General features: G+C 41.9%; 1 long non-coding RNA gene and 1 other non-coding gene across 2 annotated transcripts in view; both read right to left on the bottom strand.

Annotated features, from left to right (window-relative positions):
* The window catches only part of LOC128932028 (uncharacterized), a 68,292-nt gene that overhangs the window by 26,910 nt on the left and 18,083 nt on the right, over positions 1-23,299 (bottom strand). The gene's annotated exons all lie outside the window — the stretch shown is intronic.
* LOC118154086 (U1 spliceosomal RNA) lies at positions 22,821-22,978 on the bottom strand. Its single transcript, XR_004744014.1, has one exon. It is a non-coding gene; the product is annotated as a U1 spliceosomal RNA (small nuclear RNA).

The following is a 23,299-nucleotide window of genomic DNA, read 5'->3' as shown; positions in this document are numbered from 1 at the left end:
AGGCATAGAAGAAGAGCAAATACAAAGGGGCACATGAATGAGCAGACCACAAAGGACGCAGCCAGTCATTCAATCACAGAGGATGCACAGCAGCAGCAGAGAGTTGAGGTCACAATCCCAAGTCCGTGGTGGGAAACACACTGTCTTCACACTCCCAGGGTTGATGAGTTGGCAAGAACACATTCATGGATTATCAAGAGATAAGTTCATGACGATGGCAGCAGGAGTCTCCATGGGGAGAAATTTGAAACTGAGGAGACGTGAAAAGGTGAATAAGTTGGACCTAATGTGAATATCTCCCTCGTGCCACTGTTGTGAAAATTAGAAATAAAGCACCAAGCCCAGAAGAAAATCCCATCACTGGCAGCTGTCTCTGCAATCTTTCCCATAGTCTTCCTACCATATCATAGAGGATGCTGGCCTTTTCTCCAGAACCTCAGAATGTTTTACCACCTTTTATTCAGAAATGATTCCCAGACTTGCCTGCATACCTGGTAAATCTGGGTTCCACCCTAGTGATTCTGGCTCATTTAGTGTGGGGTATACCATGGGCATGCGCTGACCTCAAAGGAAGGTTGCCATCATGATTACAAATGTTTAAGTGCCAACTGAAAACCTGTGGCCTCTTTAATGGGTCTTGATTTTATTCCTCAGTTCAACTCTTTGGACCCATTTTCCTTGAAAATTCCAGTTTGATTGTACCTTGTGCATGGCCTGGGCCACAGATGCCCTGATTATCTTCTCATTCCCTTCTGTTTATAGACAGTGGGGATGGGTCAAGAATACTCTAAAAGATGCTTCTGCTTCTGCCAACTTCATGGCAGGCAGCATATTCAAGTTGTTTCCATCGTATGTGTGAATGACATCCTTTCCAACTGTGGCCCTTTTCTAGGCACTGCCCTGGGAATAAATCTAAACTAAAAATACAATTTTAGGAACCATTGATAATTGAAGATCACTCAGGAGTGAAAATGAAAAATATCCAAAATTATCAATAAAATATAGAATTAAAGGAGCCTAGAGTCACAGGATCTCAGACGTTGGGGAGAGGGGGTGAAATCACTTGGATGAATCCCTTTCCACTTTGCACAAGTTCTCTTTTACGATATTCACGCAGTTATATGACCATAAGCATTTGATTTGTGTAGTTTAACTCCCAGCTTTTCAAAAACACACCTATTGGGTAAAATGTGGGCAACCTGAGGGCATCATGAAGTTTGCCAGGTGACAGAGATGTGAACTACAACAAGGCTGTCTGTTGTGATGAGAAACAGTCAAGGTATCACTATTCTACACACAGATACAGAGGGAGATTGTTATTCGGGAGGTGTGTAAAGAGCAACCTTATTACTATTCAGAAGGCACTTTCTCATTTGAAGAAGCTAAGAAAATCAATATGCTGTAGTGATGGAAGCATTGGGCTCAAGACACAATAGAGAATGAGTCCTCCGCCCCAAATCCACAGATCAAAATCAGAGCCCTGGCCCTGCTTAGAAGAGCGGAGGCTTGGAAAATCCACACAGCAAGAATTTGGCTATGTTCCCAAGACACCGAAGGTTGTGGTTATTTCAAGGAATGAAAGAGAGCATCAGAAAATTTTACAATAGGCATTTGAACTTTAGAATCGCTATCTTAAGTCAATGGAAGCTTTTGAGCATAGTCCATCATTTGATAGTGTGTTTGTATGTGATTGCCCAGGCATGCATCTGTAAACACCAGCTATTAACAAGGCCTGCTCTATCCAAGATCAGCAATACATAATTTTTCTGTACTCTTAACAGAAATATCATTCAAACTGGATGTGGAAATATAAGAAAAGAGATGTGCTGACATCACACCATTTCTTAAAAAAATTCACTTGCTTAGTTTTCTATTTGGACATAAGAAAGCATATCTGGAATTTACTGACCTTCATTTTTGTCATAAAATTATTTATGGAGTACCTGCCGTCCTCAGGTGACTACGGTAAAGGCTGTGATAAAAACATGTCTTTGCTACTTCAATATTCAGTTCAGTTCAAACCACGAATACAGCTTTGTGCTGGGCACCCAGGTCACCAACTGTCCCAGTTTGCCTGGAACCGTCCTGGCATTGGCATTGCACATCTGCATCCCAGGAGATTCCTCAGTCTCAGGCAAACTGGGAAAGTTGGTGACCCTACGGGACACTGAAGAAGTTACCAAAGAAGGAAAATTCCCAGAACTTACGGAGCTCACAATTTACTTGGAGAAAAGGAAATTCCTATATTAAACTGTCAGATACTGACAGTCTATATTCAAGAAAGAATATGATTAACATAAGCCTCATCTATGTTTAACATGGAGTAATATTAAAAATAAGGGCTATGAAAGTGCTTATAGAAATAAGTGCTTCAAAGGAAAAAAATATAAGTTTGTGTTAATGTTTGTGGAAGTTTTCAAGTGTTGGGTCAAATATTCATTGTGAGACAAGCATGGTGCTGAGCGGGGTGCATAACGACGCCAAACAAGGCATAACTCTGCTCAGACTTTAAGTTTCTAGTCCCACCACGAATCGTCCCGTTATCATGAGCAAATCACTCAATCTCTTTGCATCTTTGTTCTCATGTCTATAAGATGGGCATTACAATATCGCCTGCCTTGTATACCCTCTAGGGATGCTGGGAGAACCCCGTGAGATGAGAAGTACATATAAAAGCATTTTGAAAATTACAGAACGCAGTACAAATACAAGGGCGTAGGTGACATCATCATTATTGCCGATGGACAAAAATAAATCCACAGTGTGACTTCAGTGATCTAGAACTGTGTCGACCAATAATGGCTATTTAAATCTAAATTAATTGAAGTTGAATAAAAATTTTGAAAGTTAATTTCTCACTTACCCTAACCACATTCAAGAGCTCAATAACTTTATGTGGCTAGTGGCTTCCGTAGTGGACAATGCAAAGAATATTTCCACTACCACAGAAAGTTTCACTGGGCAATGTGGTCTAGAAATAAGTGATTAATAATTTTTATCTTGAATATAGTGATAATATGTCTTTGAAGTGGGGGTATTTCTATATAAAAGCAGAAAACTCATTAGGACTCTAAACTGTCTAACCTTAAATTGTGGTGGCCATGACTGCCGCTCACCACATATTCTAATTCTCTTTCTCTCCTGGGCACCTGTTAGCACTGCACTTCTTGAAGCTCTTCTGGTTGACTGGAAACACACAGCCAGTTCTAGACAATGAGCTCTGAGCACAAGGGATGTACGTTACCTGCATGTTGAGCACTTAATCATTGCTGGGAATCCCTCCAAGTCTTTTTTTTTTTGAGACAGAGTTTTGCTCTTGTTACCCAGGCTGGAGTGCAATGGCACGATCTCGGTTCACCGCAACCTCCGCCTCCTGGGTTCAGGCAATTCTCCTGCCTCAGCCTCCTGAGTAGCTGGGATTATAGGCACGCGTCACCGTGCCCAGCTAATTTTTTGTATTTTTAGTAGAGACGGGGTTTCACCATGTTGACCAGGATTGTCTCGATCTCTTGACCTCGTGATTCACCCGCCTCGGCCTCCCAAAGTGCTGGGATTACAGGAGTGAGCCACCGTGCCTGGCCCTCTCCAAGTCTTTATTCTTCTGTCATTACTGGAAGCATCCCAGATAAAGGCTGTTGATCAGCGTGAGTTCTCCAGGGAGAACTACACAGAAGCACAGTTTAGTTCCCAGCTGACCCTTGATGGACATGTAGAAGGAGCAAGAATTAACTTTTGTTGGTGGAAGCCATAGAAATTTAGGGGCTATCTGTTATTTTGGCATAGGCTAGCCAATCCTGACTCATACATAAATCTTGAGGTAAGAACAAAAAGAGACGTGATTAGCTAGGTCTCTAATCCTAGTTATTCTCTAGCTGTGGCCATTCACCAGACACACACACACACACACACACACACACACAGACCCACATGTACATGTAATAAAAATAGAACAGAACAAAAAGGATACAGCACAGCCCTACCTCCCCACAAATGCATTCAAGCTGCTCTGCCTCACTTCCTTGCCAAGAGGAGATTCAAAGCCATGTGTAATTCATTTATCACCGCCCAATTTTAGAATAGAGTACAACATTCTCATTTTCTTCTATGAGACCCTGAATAGTACAATTTCTTAAGGACTAGAGTTGTCGTAACTGGAACCTGGATTTTCCAGAAAGAGGTTCATACACTTCTTTCCAAAATGTACCTCTAGTATTCATCTCTCCAACTGCGAAATGGAGGAATCAAGGAGAGTGAGAGCCATCTCACACTTAATGGAAGGTTTTCCCCTCCCGAAAGGAAGCACGGGGTGTGGTGAGTTAATGACAGAAAGTACTTCATTTTTGAAGAATGAAAGGAGCTATATTGGTACAAATTACTCATGTTCTGCTGCCTAATCCCAAAGCAAAGATTCCATTTTAAAACCCAGGTAGCAATTTTGCTTTTGAAACACATTGAATATTATACTAAAGGGGTGCCATTGGGAAAACTTTGGGAAGACACTGCAGATACCTTATCTTTGTGTGTGAATACATGAAGGGGTCCTCAAGGATGAGCATACTGTGCCCGATGCTTTTACTACTATTCTTCCACATTGCTTCACCCAGTGTCCACCCACTGCTCCTTCCTCACTTCCTCCTGCCACCCAATCCTGTAAAACACAGAACCTGTTTCTATGATTATTTGCCATTATTAACTATGGAGTATCCACATGGAAAAATGAAAGAAAGAAATACATGCGAAGCACCTACTTGGAGTGCCATATGCCAGGCATGTTCCCTTCACATTAGCTTTTTAACCTTCCTAAAACCCCAGAAGTCGCTCATATTATCTCCATTTTTCACATGAGGAAACCAAGGCTTAGACATGTTTATAACGGACTCACCATTCACATGTTCCCATTTTCCTACAGGCCAGGGGCTTCCTATGACAAGCACCAGTTACCCTCTGCCTGGGTCTTTTTCTGCTTTCAAAAACAAGTCTAGCCCACACACAGAGCAGAACAGAAAAGTTGGAAAGTTAAAGCACCTTGGTGGGTGCTCGGCACCCCCATGGATGGGTGTCAGTGAACAACAGCCCAGCTTTCTCTCCTACCATGTGGGATAACACTGAGGCAGGGCCTCCCAGAGTTCCCCAGCAGGTGTGAGCCCTGGTTGTCACAGGAGTGAACTGCTCATGAACACATCTCTGTAAGCTTCCTTCCCTTTCCCATCTCACTTCCACACCCCCATACCAATGCTGCTTAGAATCACTTCCCAAGTAAATGACTTGCCTTCAAAACGTTCTCTCCAAGTGTACTTCAGAAAGAACCCAACATAAGACAATGTTCCAGTTCATACAATTAGCAAATGCTAGAGCCACTATTCAAATTGGCTTGACTCTATACTTTCTGTGTCAATCATGAGAGAGAATGCTTCAAACAGCCTCTTGTCTCCACTCAGGGAGACAAGCGAACATTGTGGTGGACATTGAACAGGTCACAGAAATTTTTTAAAAATTAGAGTAGGAAGCCATTACCTTCACTAAAGACCTCGTTATGCTCTGACTGCTTTGAATTGATTCTTCCAATCTGCCTTCGAAAGACATCATGGCCCTTGATCATATGAGATAGTGGGTACCACGGGAGACAGATACTCTTCCTGAAAATCCAAGAAGAGTTTGGAGAAAAGCTTTCTGAAAATCCAAAACATGACTCACCTTGAGAGCTCGGAATGCAGCTCAGGTGGCCACATTTGTAAAAAGCTAGGATAGTTAAGGATAAGAAATTCTACTCAGCTGTTACCACTTTAATCATTGTTTTGCCGTGGCCGGCAATGCCATCAACAGTGGCATCTCCATTTGTCCACTCTGGTCATGGGCCATGAACCCAATTTCCCATGCTTGGGAACTCCCAGCAAGAATGAAGTTCCCTCATAAATCAGTCACAGCAAGCCACTTTGGGAAGAAAGCGTTACCTAAACTATTGGAGACTGATTACCTTTCACTGCGGCTTTTTCTGTTGATGCCTCAGCCAGTTTAAAGCGAGCTATCGGCTTTCATCTGGATCTTCCAGTCTACATGTGGAGAATGTCACTGCTGCGACTGCCTCACCAACAACTCAACATCAGAAAACGGAAGTCGAAATTCACAGAGAAGGGAGCATTGCCCAGCACAGCCTGGGAGCACGGTAGGCACTTCAGAAATACACATAAAGAAAACTGAGTCATGGATTTCCTTTGAATTGATAAGATGTTTGAACGAAGGCCAAGTGTAGTTTTGATGGAGGAAAGATGAAGGGAAATGATGGTAAAAAAAAAATAGCCAAAATTTTGATTCGCAGAAAAATAAGTCACCAAAATGTCTGCTGCCGCAATAGCTTTGAGACTTCTGGGCTTTTACAGTTACCCTTCTTCTATATATTATTAATAAAAGATGGCTTGTGAAACTTAAGAGGCTCCTTTGGGCCATAGACGGGACAATGTGAGCACTACTAAAGATAGCCAGGCATGGTAGCATGCACTTACAAGCCCAGCTTCTCAGGAGGCTGAGGCTGGAGGACTCCTAGAGCCTGAGAGTTTAAGGCTGCTGAGAGCTCTGATTGTGCCACTGCACTCCAGCCTATGTGATAGAGAGAAACTGTGTCTCAAGAAAGAAAGTAATAACTGCAAAAGGTTGAAATGTAACAAGTGGGCCGGTCATGGTGGCTCACACCTGTAATGTCAGCACTTTGAGAGGCCGAGGTAGGCGGATCACCTGAGGCCAGGAGTTCAAGACCAGCCTGGCCAACATGGCAAAATCCCATCTCTACTAAAAGTACAAAAATTAGCTGGGCATGGTAGCATATGCCTGTAATTCCAGCTACTTGGGAGGCTGAGGCAGGAGAATTGCTTGAATCCAGGAGGCGGAGGTTGCAGTGACCTGAGATTGCATAACTGCACTCCAGCCTGGGCGACAAAGTGAGACTTTGTCTCAAAACAAAAAAAATAAATGTGGCAAGTGCATGTGAATATATGCATTCATAATAATTGAAAAAGAATTAACTAATACATGTGTTCATAATAATTCCTGAGACTCCACCGGAGGCTGCAAGTGAACCAATGCATCATTTGGAAAACTGGTAAATTAAAAGGAATGAGTCCATTTAAAAAGATATGAAAAAATCCGGTGCTCCATTCTATGCACTAACAGAGATTCAGCTCCTGACCAGTTCCCTCTGAAAGGTGCTTGGGAGCCATTCTTTTTACAATGTTCTTCTCTTCCATGTGCTTTTCCTTCTTCACTCTTGCTACTCCACCCAACTCCTCCTGACTCCCAAAGCAATCATCTTCCTGCCACATGACTTCAGTCCAGGGTGGACACTTCAGTCCAGGGTGGACACTTCATTCCAGGGCTGCTTCCTTCCTTTCCTCCAAGCATCACTGTCACAAGCCAGTTCCATTTGGAAGTCTTTAACTGGACTCTTGGGGAAATGGTGGCAGAAGGAAGCACAGAAAACAACATTGAGTAACAGACATCTCTACATGTAAGTTATTCCACCGCACTCACTTCTTGGGGAAGTCCAGGCATCTCCATGTGTAAGTTATCCGACCACACTCACTCCTCGGGGAAGTCCTCTCACCTTCTGCAGATTCTTGCTGCCACCGTCCACAGAGCTTGGGTCTCCCTTTCTCTTATCTTCATTCAAATATCCACCGAACAGCTCTCCCAACCCCAGTGTCCATTACCAAACTCTTGAAACTTTCTGAAGCTTTTGATTTTTTAAGACAAACAAGTTAACTCTTCCTGGATTAAATCTCTTCCTACCCATAAGATGCCCTGGGGAACTTGATTTATACAATAGAATATGACTGTTTAAGTTGCTTTTCTCAAAGAAAAGAGATGTTCTCACAATTGGCATTCTGGTTTCCCGTTGGACCATCTGACTCAAACTCCAGTCTGTTTTTTTTTTTCTTGTCTTTCCATTAAGTTAAAAAAATGTCTAAAAATTTTAAAGGTTTAAGTTCAGGTACTTATTGGTGCTCTTAATCAAATATGTATGATGTATATATTTCAAACAAACTCTATCAATGAGCCTGCCAATGATTTTTTACATTGTGTGGTCTAGTTCCCCACAGGCACTAGCCAGCCATCAGTTACTTTCCATCCCAAGTGCAGGTCTTTCAGCCTTGTTCACTATAGTATTAGTCTATGACCTTTGAAAACATACTGTTGCTCTATTTGCGGAAAAAATCTAATTACAGTCATTAAATGAACTGGAATTAATTAAGTTGTGGATACTTGACATTTATAGCTAATTGGTCACATCCATCATATAAGGAGAAATTGGGCCTTTTATCTCTCTGTTTTATCAACCGTGCTGAAAATCAACAGTGTTTCCAGGAGCGGGGTGCCAAGGCTCCCAGCAGCCTGTTTGACCCAGAGGAAAACACACGTCTTCATTAAATTACAGCTAGAAATGTCTTAGCTGGGGAAAGTCCTCAGGACAAGAATCATGTGTTTCTGCATTTCCAGGTAGAGACTTTAGAGATAGCCTAATTTGGGGGTCCCTGAACAGAAGACTCGCTAACCCAAGTAAAGGAGGACTTTCCACAGTGCTTACTGGTGGACTCTATTCATTCCTAAACGACCCCTCACTTCCACTTCATCACACTGTGTCTAGGACAGGCAGCTTCAGTCATAGCCAAGAGACAAGGTTCTAAGAGTCCCCCAGAGATTTGCTGAAGGCACACAAGGCCCATAATTCTTCAGCCTTCCTGCTCCCCTCCCTGTGTGGGGAGGGGATAATCTGAGAAGGAGCAAGTTCATAGTGTCATCATGTATGTATTAGTCTGACATAAATGGAAAAATGTATGCAAAGAAGAGGAACTTCTGGTTTATTTTTGTGATCCTATAAATAAGCTCTAAACTGCCTTCCAGGAAGACTGTGCACTTCATATTTCCATTAGCCATGCGTGAGACTATCCTTTTCCCCAGAGTGATATTGATGTTACAGCTCTTCCTTACAATTTTCCATCTGAAGGGTGTAATGTCTTGTTGTTAGCTGAATTTGCATCTCCCTGAGGTTTGCTATATTTAGTGTCTTTTCATATGTTTGTTGACCATTTGGCAGCATCCGTTAGAGTTTAAATTATGTATTTTTGATGTAGCAGTTGCACTCCTGGAAATGCTTCCTGTGGAAATAACATCATGATATGTGCAGACATATTTATAGCAGCATTGTTCATAGCTGCAACTTGGACACAAAGTCAATATTCATTAAGATAAATGTCTGGCTAAATTATGACACACCTATACTGTATTAGACAGGGTTCTCCAGAGAAACAGAACCAATAAGATAGACAGATACACAGATAGAGATACTGTTTCACTCTGTGACCCCACTCAAATCTCATCCTGAATTGTAATCCCCATATGTCAAGCTAGAGACCTTGTGGGAAGTGATTGAATCATGAAGGTAGTTTTTCCTATGCTGTTCTTGTGATAATGAGGGAGTTCTCAAACGATCTGATGGTTTTAAAGTGGCAGTTTCCCTTCTCTCTCTCTCTTCTGCCTCCTTGTGAAGAAGGTGCCTGCTCCCCCTTTGCCTTCCACCATGATTGTAAGTTTCCTGAGACCCTTTCCACCCATAAACAACTGTGAGACAATTAAACCTCTTGTTTATAAATTACCCAGTCTCAGGCAGTTCTTTATAGCAGTGTGAAAACAGACTAATACAGATAGGTAGATAGATGGATGGATGGATACATGGATCGATGGATGGATGGATAGATAGATAGATAAGACTATAGGGAATTGGCTCAAGCAATTATAGGGGCTCAGAAGTCCCCTAATCTGCTCTCTGCAAGCCGAAGACCCAAGAAAGACAGTGGTCCAGTTCCAATCTGAGTCTGAAGGCTTGAGAACCAGGAGAACCACGAAGATCAGTTCCAGCAGAGCTGAGGGTATAAGTCCCAGTCCAGGGGCAAGAGAACATCCATGTCCCAGCTTGAAGATGGGCAGATAGCGCTAATTCTCTCTTAGGACTCCTATTTGCTCTATTCAGGCCTCCAACAGAATGGATGAGGCCTACTTACACTGGAGAGAGCCATTTCCTTTACTGAGAGTACTGATTCAAATGCTAATCTCATCCAGAAACACCCTCATGGACAAACCCAGAAAAATGTTTGACCATATATCTAGGTTCTTGTGACCCAGTGAGGTTTACACATAAAATTAACTGTCGTATATATCGTGGCAGGTTATACAGATGTAAAAAAGAACAAAGATTTCATTGTGGTGTTACTGAATGAGTTAGGTAAACAGCAGAAAGCAGATACACATGATCTCGTTTTTGGACTGCAGTACCGTCCTTGGGCCCAGTCAAGAGGATGTCTTGCCCTGGGCCTTGTGCTTTAGAAGGCTCTGCTCTGGCCCTTTTCCAGCAATATCCCTCCTCAGAGAGTGGAGGTGGACTGAGCTCAGGGACGTGATCATCCAGAGACCCCATGCCCTCATTCAGGCTCTGGGACCCTGGAATTTCTTGACCTAACAGCTCTGAATGCATGTCCAAGGTCTGCACAGACCTCTTCCCTTGGGCCTCCTCTCAAGAGCAACCATACTAGGTTACACACCTCTAGACCCAAACGGAGCCACAGGGTGGCTTTTTTGCACAGAATATGGATGGGGCTTGAACTTGTAGGTTGGAGTGTCCATATGCACGTGCACAAAGATGGAGTCAGGGCTAAGAAGAGAAGAGAGCAGACCATAAGCTGATGGCCTCCATTTGTATTCTTGTCCCAGTCCTGCAGCTATGAAGGGCAGGCCACCCTCAGACATGTTGCATTAGGACACTGAAAGACACTCTAAGCAAACATTGCTAGGAAGGTATTTAATGTTGCTGCCTAGTGGGTGTCAGGTTCTGTACAAACATACAGTTCTTTTTCTGTTCCATTTGCAGGCAGAAGAGATTGTTCCCAGAAGGGGCTCTTTAGACCATTGCACATTGAGAAGATGCAGCCCCCCCAAGCAGAAAACTTGTCCCTCCAAAGAGTCCGAGTGGCCAGCCTCTGCAGTTAGCCCTTCCTGGAACTATAGGCACAAGCCCACTATGGAAAATAAGCAGCACAAACAGCTTCCGGGACTCACAAACTGTGAGACCAGAGCATCATGGAAAATGTTCCAGAAGTCCAGCTCAGCCCCCGAGCACATCTCTTACCCCTCCCGCCCTCCTACCAGTTAAGGACTGGAGATGTGTGTCAAGACCTAACGTAGAACTTTCTGTTTATTTATATGTAAGTTTGTCTAAAACAAGGCACAGAATTCTCACCTAAGACAACAAATCCATGTGTTGATGAACATGTGTGTTTATACCTGGAAACATGAATGAGGTGGTTCTGAATGAATATAAGACTTAAGATTTTGGCCAAGACTGAGAAAACCCAGACAAAGAACACCTCTTCCAGACTCAATTTTAATGAGATCTTTCTGTCTGGATTTATGATGTGTCACATGAAAACCTGTTAACGTTCCATGGAAAAAGATGTCCTGAATATTTTATGCTTTATTCAAATGCGGATATGTATTTCCGCTTACAGATGTTGAAACTATCTTAAATTGTCATATAGTCATAAAATGTTTTGTTGGAATGAATCTTTTACTTCAATAATTTTTCAAAGTTTTTTTTAAGCCTGACTCAAAGCAAAAGTAAAGCAGATAAAAGCTGAGCCAAGTTATCTGAATTAGAGCTGGAGATTTCTATCTCCACTCACTGGCTCGCCGACTCCCATTGTCCCTGAGAAGAAATACCTGGGAATGGGAAAAAGAGATATCGCCACGAAGTCTCGTTACTTCCTTGGGCCAAGCTTAAACATCGCGGACCAAATTCCCTCTTTTTATTTTAGACAGAGAAACTGAGTACTTAAAAAGTTAACCCTTAGAAGGAAGTAAAGATTTGTTATTATTCAGAGTCTATAAAACACTTCCCACCTGCCTTACGTTGTAAGATGAGGGTCCCTTACTGCATTAACAAAGGGAAGGCTAGAATGGGACGTCTGGTCCACAAGATGACCTATGCCATTGTCACCTTCACGCAGGTTAACTTAGAAGACAAAGGAGTTTTGGCTAAGCTACCAAGTCCAGTTACAACAAATATGATGGGATCCATCATCACAAGGAAAGCGATGTCCTGGGCCCAAAATCCGTAGGTCACGTTGCCAAGCTGGAAATGGCCAAGGCTACAGAACTTGCCACTTAAACTGAATTAAATGTACACTGTTGAGTTTTCTGTACATAAAAATAATTTTTAAAAACTCCTACAAAAACAGTATATATAAGGATATAAATAATAATCAGCACTTTAAGGGCACTTACTACCCACTAGCATCTTACTTCCACCGTTATTACCTCACAAAGGCTTTTTAACTCTGTGAGATGGATACCAATATTGTCTTTGTTTTCAGATGAGGAAACTGAGTTTTCAAGATCCAGCAGGGGAAGAGCACGCACTTAGGTCTATGAACCCTGATACCAAGATCGTAACCTTTACTGTTGAGAGCAGAGTTTCTCCACTGTGGCAACACTGACTTTTGGAACTGGATTGTTCTTTGTTATGGGGGGCTGTGCATTGCAGCTGGTTGAGCCACATCCCTGGCCTCTATCCATTAGATTTAATTCATATTCTCTCAGTTATGATGATCAAAAATATCTCCAGGTCAGGCACAGTGGCTCATGCCTGTAATCTCAGCAACTTGGGAGTCTGACGCGGGAGGACTGCTTGAGACCAGAAGTTTGAGATTAGCCTGGGCAATATAGTGAGACCCCCCCATCTGTACCAAAAAAATTGTTAATTAGCCCAGTGATGGCATCATGGGTAGTCCCAACTCCTCTGGAAGCTGAGACTGGAGGATCACTTGAGCCCCAGAGTTTGAGGCTGTAGTGAGTTATAACTGCACCACTGCACTCTAGCCTGGGGTACAGAGTGAGGTGTCCCATCTCTTAAAAAAAATTTTAATTGAAAAAAATGTCTTCAGACATTGCTAAATGTCAACTGGAAGGTGAAAATGTCCCTAGTTGGAAGCACTGGTCAACAGATAGATGAAGTAGTCATAAATTTATTTATGTTGTGCTATCTCTACATAGCTGCCCCAAGTGACCCATAACATGGACAAGCTAATGGAGGGCCCCAGTACAAGAGTCACTTTGGGAAATCATTCATAAAAGGCATTTGTCTTGTGCACTCAACCAACTAGGTGATTTACTGACTATTGTCCCTTTTCACACGATCACTGTGGAGACCCACAGGCACCCATCTAAACGTCCCATCCATAATCATTTCTTCTGACAAAATTATACCAATATGGGAAGTTGCAGGTTGTGGAAGCCTGGGGATGATTCCACATTCAGGTCCATTGTAGAAAAAAGAAATACAAAACTTCTATGAATACAAAATTAGGTGCAGGACCTTGGAAGTACTCCCACCAGTAAGGGACCCTACCCAGGTTTCATCTGCTCTTTCATCTGTGCACACCAGCAAGGTCTCAGATTTCCACCTGTTTTACTCACGTGTAGGAAAGTTTACTCTGTTTGGTGTCGCCACTACGCATTCTTCCCCACTCAGGTAACATAACCATTTTCTCCTTTATCATGGCCTTGCTATAAAAGGGCAAAGGAGGCTTCCTTGTCACACCAAGGTTTATGTGATATTGCCCAAAAATATGGTATCCAAATCATGGAAGGGCATTTTCTTGCTTAGTAGGTGTTTAATACAGTCATGGAAAGTAAAAGGGAATCAATACTTGAAAAACTGAATTCTGTTTCACTTATAAAAGTCACATGATAGATTTGAAGAAGGCTACTTCCTATTACGAGTTACGTCTTATTTCCCTGCTCCTCAGGTGTCCTGCAGACGTTTTCTCATGAATGATCTTTCTTTCACTTTATTAAGTACCGAAAATGATTGGGGTGAAAACCAACTTGATAATAATTTAATTTGCCTTTTTAAAAATTTCTTGGCAGAGTGCAGTGGTTCAAGCGTGCAATCCCAACACTTTGGGAGGCTAAGGCAGGAAGATGGCTTCAGCTCAGGACTTGGAAACCAGCCTGGGCAACATAGAGAGATATTAGCTGGGCCTGGTGGTGCGCGCCTATAGTCCCAGCTACTCGAGAGGTTGAATGCAGAGGATTGCTTGAGCCCAGGAGTTCAAGGTCGCAGTGAGCTATGAGATAGTGACAGCCTGAGTGACAGAGTGAGACCTTGCCTCAAATAAATGAATATAAAAACTAAATAAAATTTCTAAAAGTAGAAAAGAGTAAAGATCTGGTAAAAAGCATTAGCGAAGAGTGGATTAGAGAAATGAGGAAATGCAGCCTGTCCCATAATGCGATCCATACTTCCCATGTTGAGCTCTGGAGAGGTAGCACATTGTTACTTCACCCCTCTCTGCCCAGCAGCTCCTGCTCTCCTTCGTAATCAAGAAAGACAAGCCATGGTCTCCTTTCCCTCCCCTGTTTCACATCAGACTCCATCTTCTCTTCATGTTTACTTTGAAAAAAAGATATAAAAACATCAAGCTATAAAATCACAGCAATCCAGTCACCCATCCTCATCTCCTCTTCTTCCCCTGTATCCTCTGAGAATGACCCATAATAGGGTCACTTTAAATAAATGCTGCTTTCTAAAAGTTCTAATAGAGCACCTCTTAAGAGATCTCTGGGTATAACTCCATATCCTTAGAGAATGGATCCCTTCACAATTCAGGGCCTCCTTACCCTGGTTGCTGGGGGTCTTGGCAGATAATGCAATGCACAGGTGCTTCTTTCTCTGGAGAATTTCCCTGGTCAAAGGTGCATAAGTCTCCTCAGGCTAACATAAAGTACCACGGGCTGTGGGACTTACACAACAGAAATTGATTTCCTCACAATTCTGGAGTCTGGAAGTCCAAGATCAAGAGGTCAGCAGAGTTGGTTTCATTCAGAGGCCTCTCCCTGTGGCTTGTACGTAGCCACCCTTTCTGCATCTTCACATGGTCTCCTTTCTTTGTGCCACTTTTTTTTTTTTGGAGACAGGGTCTCACACTGTCACCCAGGCTGGAGTGCAGTGGTGTGATCTCAGCTCACTGTAATCTATGCCTCCTAGGTTCAAGTGGTTCTCATGCCTCAGCTTCGGAGTCACTGGGATTACAGGCGCATGCCAACACACCAAGCTCATGTTTTGGTATTTTTACTAGAGACAAGGTTTCACCATGTTGGTCAGGCTGGTCTCAAACTCATGACCTCAAATGACCCACCCACCTTGACTTCCCAAAGTGTTAGGATTATGGGTGCGAGCCACCATGCCCAGCCTCTGTGTGCCTATTCTAAATTTCCTTTTCACATAAGAACACTTACCATATTGAACTAGAGTCCACCCTCATGTCATCAATTCCACTTAACTTTAATATCATAGTCAACTTAAAACGAGGACAGGATTTAAGTAGTTTTGGGAAACTCAGTTCAGCACCTAACAAGGAGTAGTGTACTGTTCATTTTAGTAGAAGAATGTCAGGTGTTCAGGGATTGGTAAATGACCTTCTGAACAATCCACCAAACCATTTACCAGCCCCTAATTTATAACGTCCACCATTGGTCTAAGTCATTCTTAGCAGAGTTGTTCTGATGCAGACCTTCTTGTAATTTCAGAGTTGGCATTAGAGAACAAACAGTGCTTTTATATTTTTTCTCTTTCTTTTCTTTTTTTTTTTGAGACGGAGTCACATTCTGTCACCAGGCTGGAGTACAGTGGCACCATCTTGGCTCACTGCAACCTCCACCTCCTGGTTTCAAGCAATTCTCTTGCCTCAGCCTCACAAGTAGCGGGGACTACAGACATCTGCCACCATGCCCGGCTAATTTTTGTATTTTTAGTAAAGATGGAGTTTCACCATGTTGGTCCGGATACTCTTGATCTCTTGACCTTGTGATCTGCCCACCTCGGCTTCCCAAAGTCCTGGGATTACAGGTGTGAGCAACCGCACCTGGCCTGCTTTTATTTTTTCTTTAAAGATATGAATTATAGACATATGCTAACTTTATATATAGTCTTCTGGGTATCCAGGTTCATTACCTCTTTAAAGACCTCGTCTCTAAATACAGTTGCATTCTAAGGTACTGGGGCTTGGGACTTCAGCTCATGAAGAGGGTGCGGGTACAGTTCAGCCAACAACAGAAGAGCTATGGCCGACAGGGGCTTCAGAAGGCCGGCCCTCTTGCCTGAGGATGAGGCCACAGCTGGTCTGCACCTGAAACCACAGCCTTGCTTTGGTTTTATCCCCCTGCCCTCTCCTGCTCCTTTCACTTCCTTTCTCCTGAGCTCTTCCCCCAACAGATCTCTTTCACAAGAATCCCCATCTCAGGCTCTGCTTCTAGGGGACTGTTTAAAAGAGGAGAAAAATATGCAGGAATGGGGGTTGTTTTAGCATGGATCAGAATCTTGGAATCCAGGAAACCCAGTTTCTAGCCATGGGTCCCGCTTGCCGTGTACGCTTGGATAACCTGAGCTTCGTCACCTGCAAAGTGGCAGTGGTGGATTCGGTGATCTCTGCAGTTCCTGCCAGCTCCTATGGGCACTGCATTTCTGAAACCAGCCCCTGTATTTCTCTCGCAGCTGATACTTCCACTGCAAAGCCTATTTTTACAGAATTAGAGCCCTTATTGAGCACAACCTTCATTCCTGTATCTTTTTCTCCTGTTTTAAATGATTAAACAAGACAGAAAATGATAAGCAGCTGCAGAACAGTTGCCCCTCGGCTGCCAGCCGCAGCAGCTTTCCCACGCCTCCGTCTCCATCTTGACCAGACTTCAGGTCAGAGCATTATACACAATCTAATCTGCAACTGGAAAAACAATCCCTTACAAATTATTAAATTACCAACTAAGAATAACACAGGACCATTTTTTAACCCAACCAGTAAATCCAGTTTTTCGCCCTTATCCTGCATTTGAGCAAAATCACTGAGGCTAACATGGCCACAAGAATAAGTTTTATATATTGTCAGAACTACAAAGTTATCAATAAGACATCCCACTATTTATGTACAACTCAAGAAAAAAATTCCCACACAGACATGATGAAAACATTAGTTGCAATTTTTATCCTAATGAAAAGTTTTTTAAATCCCTATTGATTAAATTTTGTCCCTATTAAATGAACTAGATTCATGTAAACATTTTTATATCATACATTAGAAAAGCAAAATATATAGGAAAATTCCATTTAAGGAATTATTAAGACTTCCTCACATTTAGAGTTTAATTCTGAATCACATTCAACTCCACGGTACCAGTGACTGTGAGATGTTGTCTTTTCTGGCAAGAGCGCACATAATATGGTGCTTCTTAAGATGTGTCCATTACTGTTGTCTACGGAGTTTTCTCCCAGCCACTGGCACCATTATATAAACCATTTCTTTTACTTGGTATTATGCATAATGCTTAGCAAATGCAAAAGTAACAGAATAGGAATAATGAACACACTCCGGATCATCAGCCACAGCCATTTCTTTTCTTTTTTTTTTTTTTTTGAGACGGAGTTTCGCTCTTGTTACCCAGGCTGGAGTGCAATGGTGAGATCTCGGCTCACCGCAACCTCCGCCTTCTGGGTTCAGGCAATTCTCCTGCCTCAATCTCCTGAGTAGCTGGGATTACAGGCACGTGCCACCATGCCCAGCTAATTTTTTTGTATTTTTAGTAGAGACGGGGTTTCACCATGTTAACCAGGATGGTCTCGATCTCTTGACCTCGTGATCCACCCTCCTCAGCCTCCCAAAGTGCTGGGATTACAGCCGTGAGCCACTGCACCCAGCTAGCCACAGCCATTTCTAACCACGTCATCATTCGTTTTCTTCCCTCTTATATAACTTTGAAGAAAGCATCTGACGTGTCATTTGTCTGAAACGTCTGACACATCATTCGTCCATGTCTTTCAGTGCATATCTCTAAAAGACAGGATTATTTTAAAAATAACCAGAATACCTTTTCACACCTAAAAAAAATGATCGATAGTTCCTTAACACAATCAAATATCCGAGCAATGTTCAAAGTCCCGGTTATCTTATGCCTTTTTAAAAAAAAACTTTAAAATAATAATTCAAACAAGGCCCACACATGATGGCTTATTGATATGATATGTCTTTTAATTTTCTTTTAGTCTGCAGTTTCCCTTTGTTCTCTTTCTTTCCCTATAATTTATTTGTTGAAGAAACTGAGTTGCTTGCCCATGCAGAATTTGTCACTGTCTGGATTTTGTTGATTTCAACCCCGTGGTGTAATTTAAAATGTTCTTTTCTCCCTTGTATTTTCTGCAAATTATTGTGTGTGTGTGTGTGTGTGTGTGTGTGTGTGTGTGTGTGTGAACGATTTGAACTCAGAGGTTTGATCTCAGTTGGGTTCGAGTTTTTTGGCAGGAACACATCATAGGTAGTGTTGCATTCTTCTACCAGGAGGCATGTCATGTTTGGGTGTCTTTGTGTGACGTTAGTAGCCATTGATGTTTAATGCCAAGAGTCATTATTTTGTTAGCAGTTGTAAAAAGATGATATTCCAATTCTATAATTCTTTGCTTAATAACTGGAAAGTTTCTATTAAAAAAAAAAACCTTATCTCATCTACCAGTTCTGAAAGTTTTAATATGTGTGTCAGACAGGAATGCTCATTTCACCACTGCTGCCTGGCCATAGGTGATTGACATATAGTCATTAGAATGCATTTTGGAGCTATGTGACATGAAAACGGTGTCTTTAAGAAGTGGAATTACACTGTCACTGAGAGGTCTCACATGGGGAGTGGAGTGGGAGTTGAGAAATGGTGATGCACATCTTCTAATTCATGTTCTCTTCAAGAGGGGTGTGTTTGTGTGTGGGAGTGTGTGCCAAATATATATAGTTGAATTTATGTAATTTAAATGCAAATGTGATGTGTAATATAATTTTTCATATAGTGTTATTTCTATGTACTATATATTTCTCTCCTCTTAGATTATAAGTGCCTTTTCATAATCTTAATCAGCCCTAAACTTCTCAAAGTCAAAATTCTGCAAAGCAAATTGCCTTTAATCCTCCTCTTTCTCACCTTCCTTTCTGTCCAGCAGCCATTAGTAGTATTCTCTCAACCAAAGCCACAACAGAACGCCTAATACCAACATGTCCTGGCTATATAGCTGAGAAATCTCTTGTCTACTATATTCTAAACTGTGTTTGTAGGGTCTTATGTTCCTAAAAAAAAAAAAAAAAAGCCAAGCAAAGCAATTTTTATGAAGCTTTTTTTGCATACAAGAAAACTGAATTTAAGAAATAAAATATCTTACTATTGGAAAAAGAGTGAAAAGTGAGTTTAAGGTTGGTTTTTCCCTTTATTTCCCAAACATCTTGTCTACTATCAACTTTTAGTGTAAAAATTTTAAATGAAGTTTAACATATAAACAGACAGGAACATAAATCATATGTGCACAACTCAATGGATTGTCACAAAATGAATACACCCATGTACCCAGAGACAGGGTCCAGAAAATTAACTAGAACCCAAGAAACTCCCTCACGTTCCTCCCCATGACCACCTCACCTAACAGTAACCACTACCTGAGCTTCTAATGGAATGGGTTCATTTTATCTATTTTGGACTATATAAAGGGAATGATACCAAATGTACTTATTTTGTGTTGGCTTCTTTCATACACTATTACATCATGAGATTTATCCATCCAGGAACTACATTTCCCAGGCACCGCTGCAGCTAGGTGAGGCCATGTGACTAATTTTGGCCAATAGAATGTGAGGGGAGGTGACATGTGTCTCCACCCAGCCTAGGTGGTTAAGAATCTGGGATGTCTTCTGCATGCTATCCCCACCACTTCCGTGAAGACACTTCAGGGCATGTGTTGAGAGTGGCAGGGTTAGTTCAAGCTGGAAGAAACGTGAATCTCTAAGACACTGCTTAGACAAAAAGGATAACTTAACTGGAAGCATCGATATTTCACTTGTGTGAGCAAAAAATAAATTTATAATGTGCTGAGCCATGGAAATTGGGGATAATTTGTTACAGCAGCCTACCCTGATTGATACAGTTGATTTGTTGGGTCACTTTACTTTTCAGAACTTTCTCTTTGTCTCTTTTTTCCTCCTTAAAGAAGTGATTTCTTCAGCACAAGCTAAGCAAACTAAACCCAAAGAATTGAGGAAATATCAGGAGAATAGGAGGGAAAGAACCAGGACTATAAAATAGAGGAGTAAAAATGTGAAAGATCAGAAATGGAAGATTGGATTAGGATGAAAAAATGTTCACTTCTCACTTCCTCTGCATTTAAACAATAAAAATCTTCTCTTCCAGGTCTCTATTTCTAGATTACTTGGAGATCATACCTTTGTCCATCACTGATACTATAGCAAAATACCACAGACTGGGTAATTTATAAATAATAGAAATGTATTATTTCTCTCAGTTCTGAAAGCTGGGAAATCCAAGATCAAGGTGCTGGCAGGTTTGATGTCTGGTGAAGGATGCTCTCTCTGCTTCCAAGATGGGGCCTTGGTACATAGTCCTCTGGATGGGATGCATGCTATGTCATTGCAAGGCAGAGGGACAGAAAGACAAAAGCTCCTACCTAGGTTTCTCCAGCCCTTTTATAAGGGCATGAATCCTATTCATGAGGGATCCATGAGCCCTCGTGACTTAATCACCTCCTAAATGTCCCACCTTTTTGGCAATTAAGTTACAACACATAAATTTTGGAGCACAGGTTCAGACTATAGCAGATGATGTTGATACAGGATTCTGGATTCCCGAGGGAGAGACCTCCTGTTTACTCCTGACAAATATGTGTAGGCATCCATATTCTTTTCGTGTCAGGGAAGGCAATTAATAAAGAACATTTGGGCTTTTAATCTAGAGCAGAGGTTAGAAAACTTTTTCTGAAATGGGCCAGGTAATAAATATTTTAGGTTGTATAAGCTACATACAGTATCTGTAAAATATTCATCTTTGGGTTTTGTTTTGTTTTGATTTTTTATAAACCTTTAGAAATGGAGAGTCTCTGAGTCTACTCTGGCTTGGGAAGCTGCTGGGAAAAAATAAACTTTTATTTTAAATGTAAAGATCAGTCTTAGCCATATAAATCTAGCCATAAAAAAGGCTAGATTTGGCCTCTGGGCCATAGCGTGCCAAGACTGTTCTAGAACATTATTCACTTTAATCTGGATCTTTGTTTCTCTGGAATTGGCAGCATTGTGGAAAGCACGTGCCTTCCAATCTATACCTTGGAGCAAAACTAAATGGGTATCATTCCATTTATGCAGCCAACAAACATGAAAAAAAGCTCATCACTGGTCATTAGAGAAATGCAAATCAAATTGAGATACCATCTCATGCCAGTTAGAATGGCGATCATTAAATAATCAGTAGACAACAGATGCTGGAGAGAAGGTGGAGAAATAGGAACGCTTTTACACTGTTGGTGGGAGTGCAAATTAGTTCAACCATTGTGGAAGACAGTGTGGCGATTCCTCAGGGATGTAGAAATAGAAATACCATTTGAACCAGCAATCTCATTACTGGGTATATACCCAAAGGATTATAAATTATTCTATTATAAAGACACATGCACACGTATGTTCATTGCAGCATTGCTTACAATAGCAAAGACTTGGAACCAACCCAAATGCCCATCAATGAGAGACTGGATAAAGAAAATGTGGCACATGTACACAGTAGAATACTATGCAGCCATAAAAAGGGATGAGTTCATGTCCTTTGCAGGGACACAGATAAAGCTGGAAACCATCATTCTCAGCAAACTGGCACAAGAACAAAAAAACCAAACACTGCATATTCTCTCTCATAAGTGGGTGTTGAACAATGAGAACACATGGACACAGGGAAGGGAACATCATACACTGGGGCCTGTTGGGGGTTGGGGGGAATAGGGGAGGGATAACAGGGTTGGGGAAATTGGGGAGGGATAACATTAGGAGAAATACCTAATGTAGATAACAGGAGGATGGATGCAAGTGTACACCTATGTAACAAACCTGCATGATCTGCACATGTAGCCCGGAACTTAACGTATAATAATAAATACATAAATAGGGGTCGTTCATTGGATGCCATTAGAAACTTAAAGTGGCTCTCTTTCAGTTTCTCAGAACTACCACTCCTGCATGAGATTTCTGGTGAAGACCCTACACAGGCGGATGAAGAGATGCTGTGGCTCATAACAGCCCTTGCCTCATCATAGGTTGATATGGGCCACAGAACCCATAAAGAATAACTCCCCAAAGCCCTCTTGCAACAGAGTACATCCTGGGTGATATCAACAGGAAGATGCCTCATTCAGATTATCATGCATTCCACCCTAGTATCACTTTAAGATGGTAATGTTTTCAATCAATTCTAAACCAGGAGCTGGAACACAGACTTCTCATCCACAGAATCCTCTGAGTATGCAACCGCTGAGTTCCCACATCCCTCATTAATGCACTGCATTTTACTTCTTGCATTAGGGCCAGTTTGAGGCCCCTGGGCAGATGTTATACACACTGTAGATACTTTACCCAGACATCTTCGTTTAGCAATTGCATAGCGCTTTAACTCCCAGCTGCTCCCAGTGTGGTCCTGGGGCCAGCAGCATCCACATCCCATGGAAACTTGATGAAAATGAAGACCTGGGGCCCCACCTCAGGTTTATAAATCAGAATTTGCATTGTTAACAATATCCCCTGGTGAGTAGTGTGCACGTTAAGGCTTAAGAAACACTCCTCTGATGTTCACTTTGTAGACAGTTCAGCTATAGTGTCCTCAGCCCTGGCTACACATTTGAACCAATTGAGAATCTTTTTTTTTTTTAAGTGTGAACGCAGTCCCCCACTACCACAAATTATGCAGTCGAGTTTCCCACATTTGGGGAAATCACAGGGGTCAGCACATCCAGAGTGCAATGGATAAGCCTTGCCCTGGGAAAACCACCTTCGTGATCATGGTATCTTCCCTGCCAGTTAAGTATACCAATTGAGAATCTTTAAACATGCAGATGCCTGGGTCTCCTGACCTCTCACAGTTTCTGTATCAATTGTTCTCAGTGCAGGCAAGTTAGAGTCATCTTGTTATATTAATACATTAAAATCACTTGGGTCCTACTGCAAACCAATTAAATCAGAATATCTAAGGTGGGTGTTTGGTTTAGAAAATCTGCCTCAGCCCCAGACCTGGCCATGTGGCGAGGTTCCATAAACTTGCCGTATTTTAGTACGTGCTCCCTTTAGTAAGACTTTATGATTAGGCCACTTTCCAGCTATATATTTCTGCATAACAAGCTGTCCTTCCA

This window comes from Callithrix jacchus, chromosome 5 (genome assembly GCF_049354715.1).
Source record: "Callithrix jacchus isolate 240 chromosome 5, calJac240_pri, whole genome shotgun sequence".
In the NCBI taxonomy this organism is placed as follows: Eukaryota; Metazoa; Chordata; class Mammalia; order Primates; family Cebidae; genus Callithrix; species Callithrix jacchus.
This window is presented reverse-complemented; position numbering and strand designations above follow the sequence as displayed.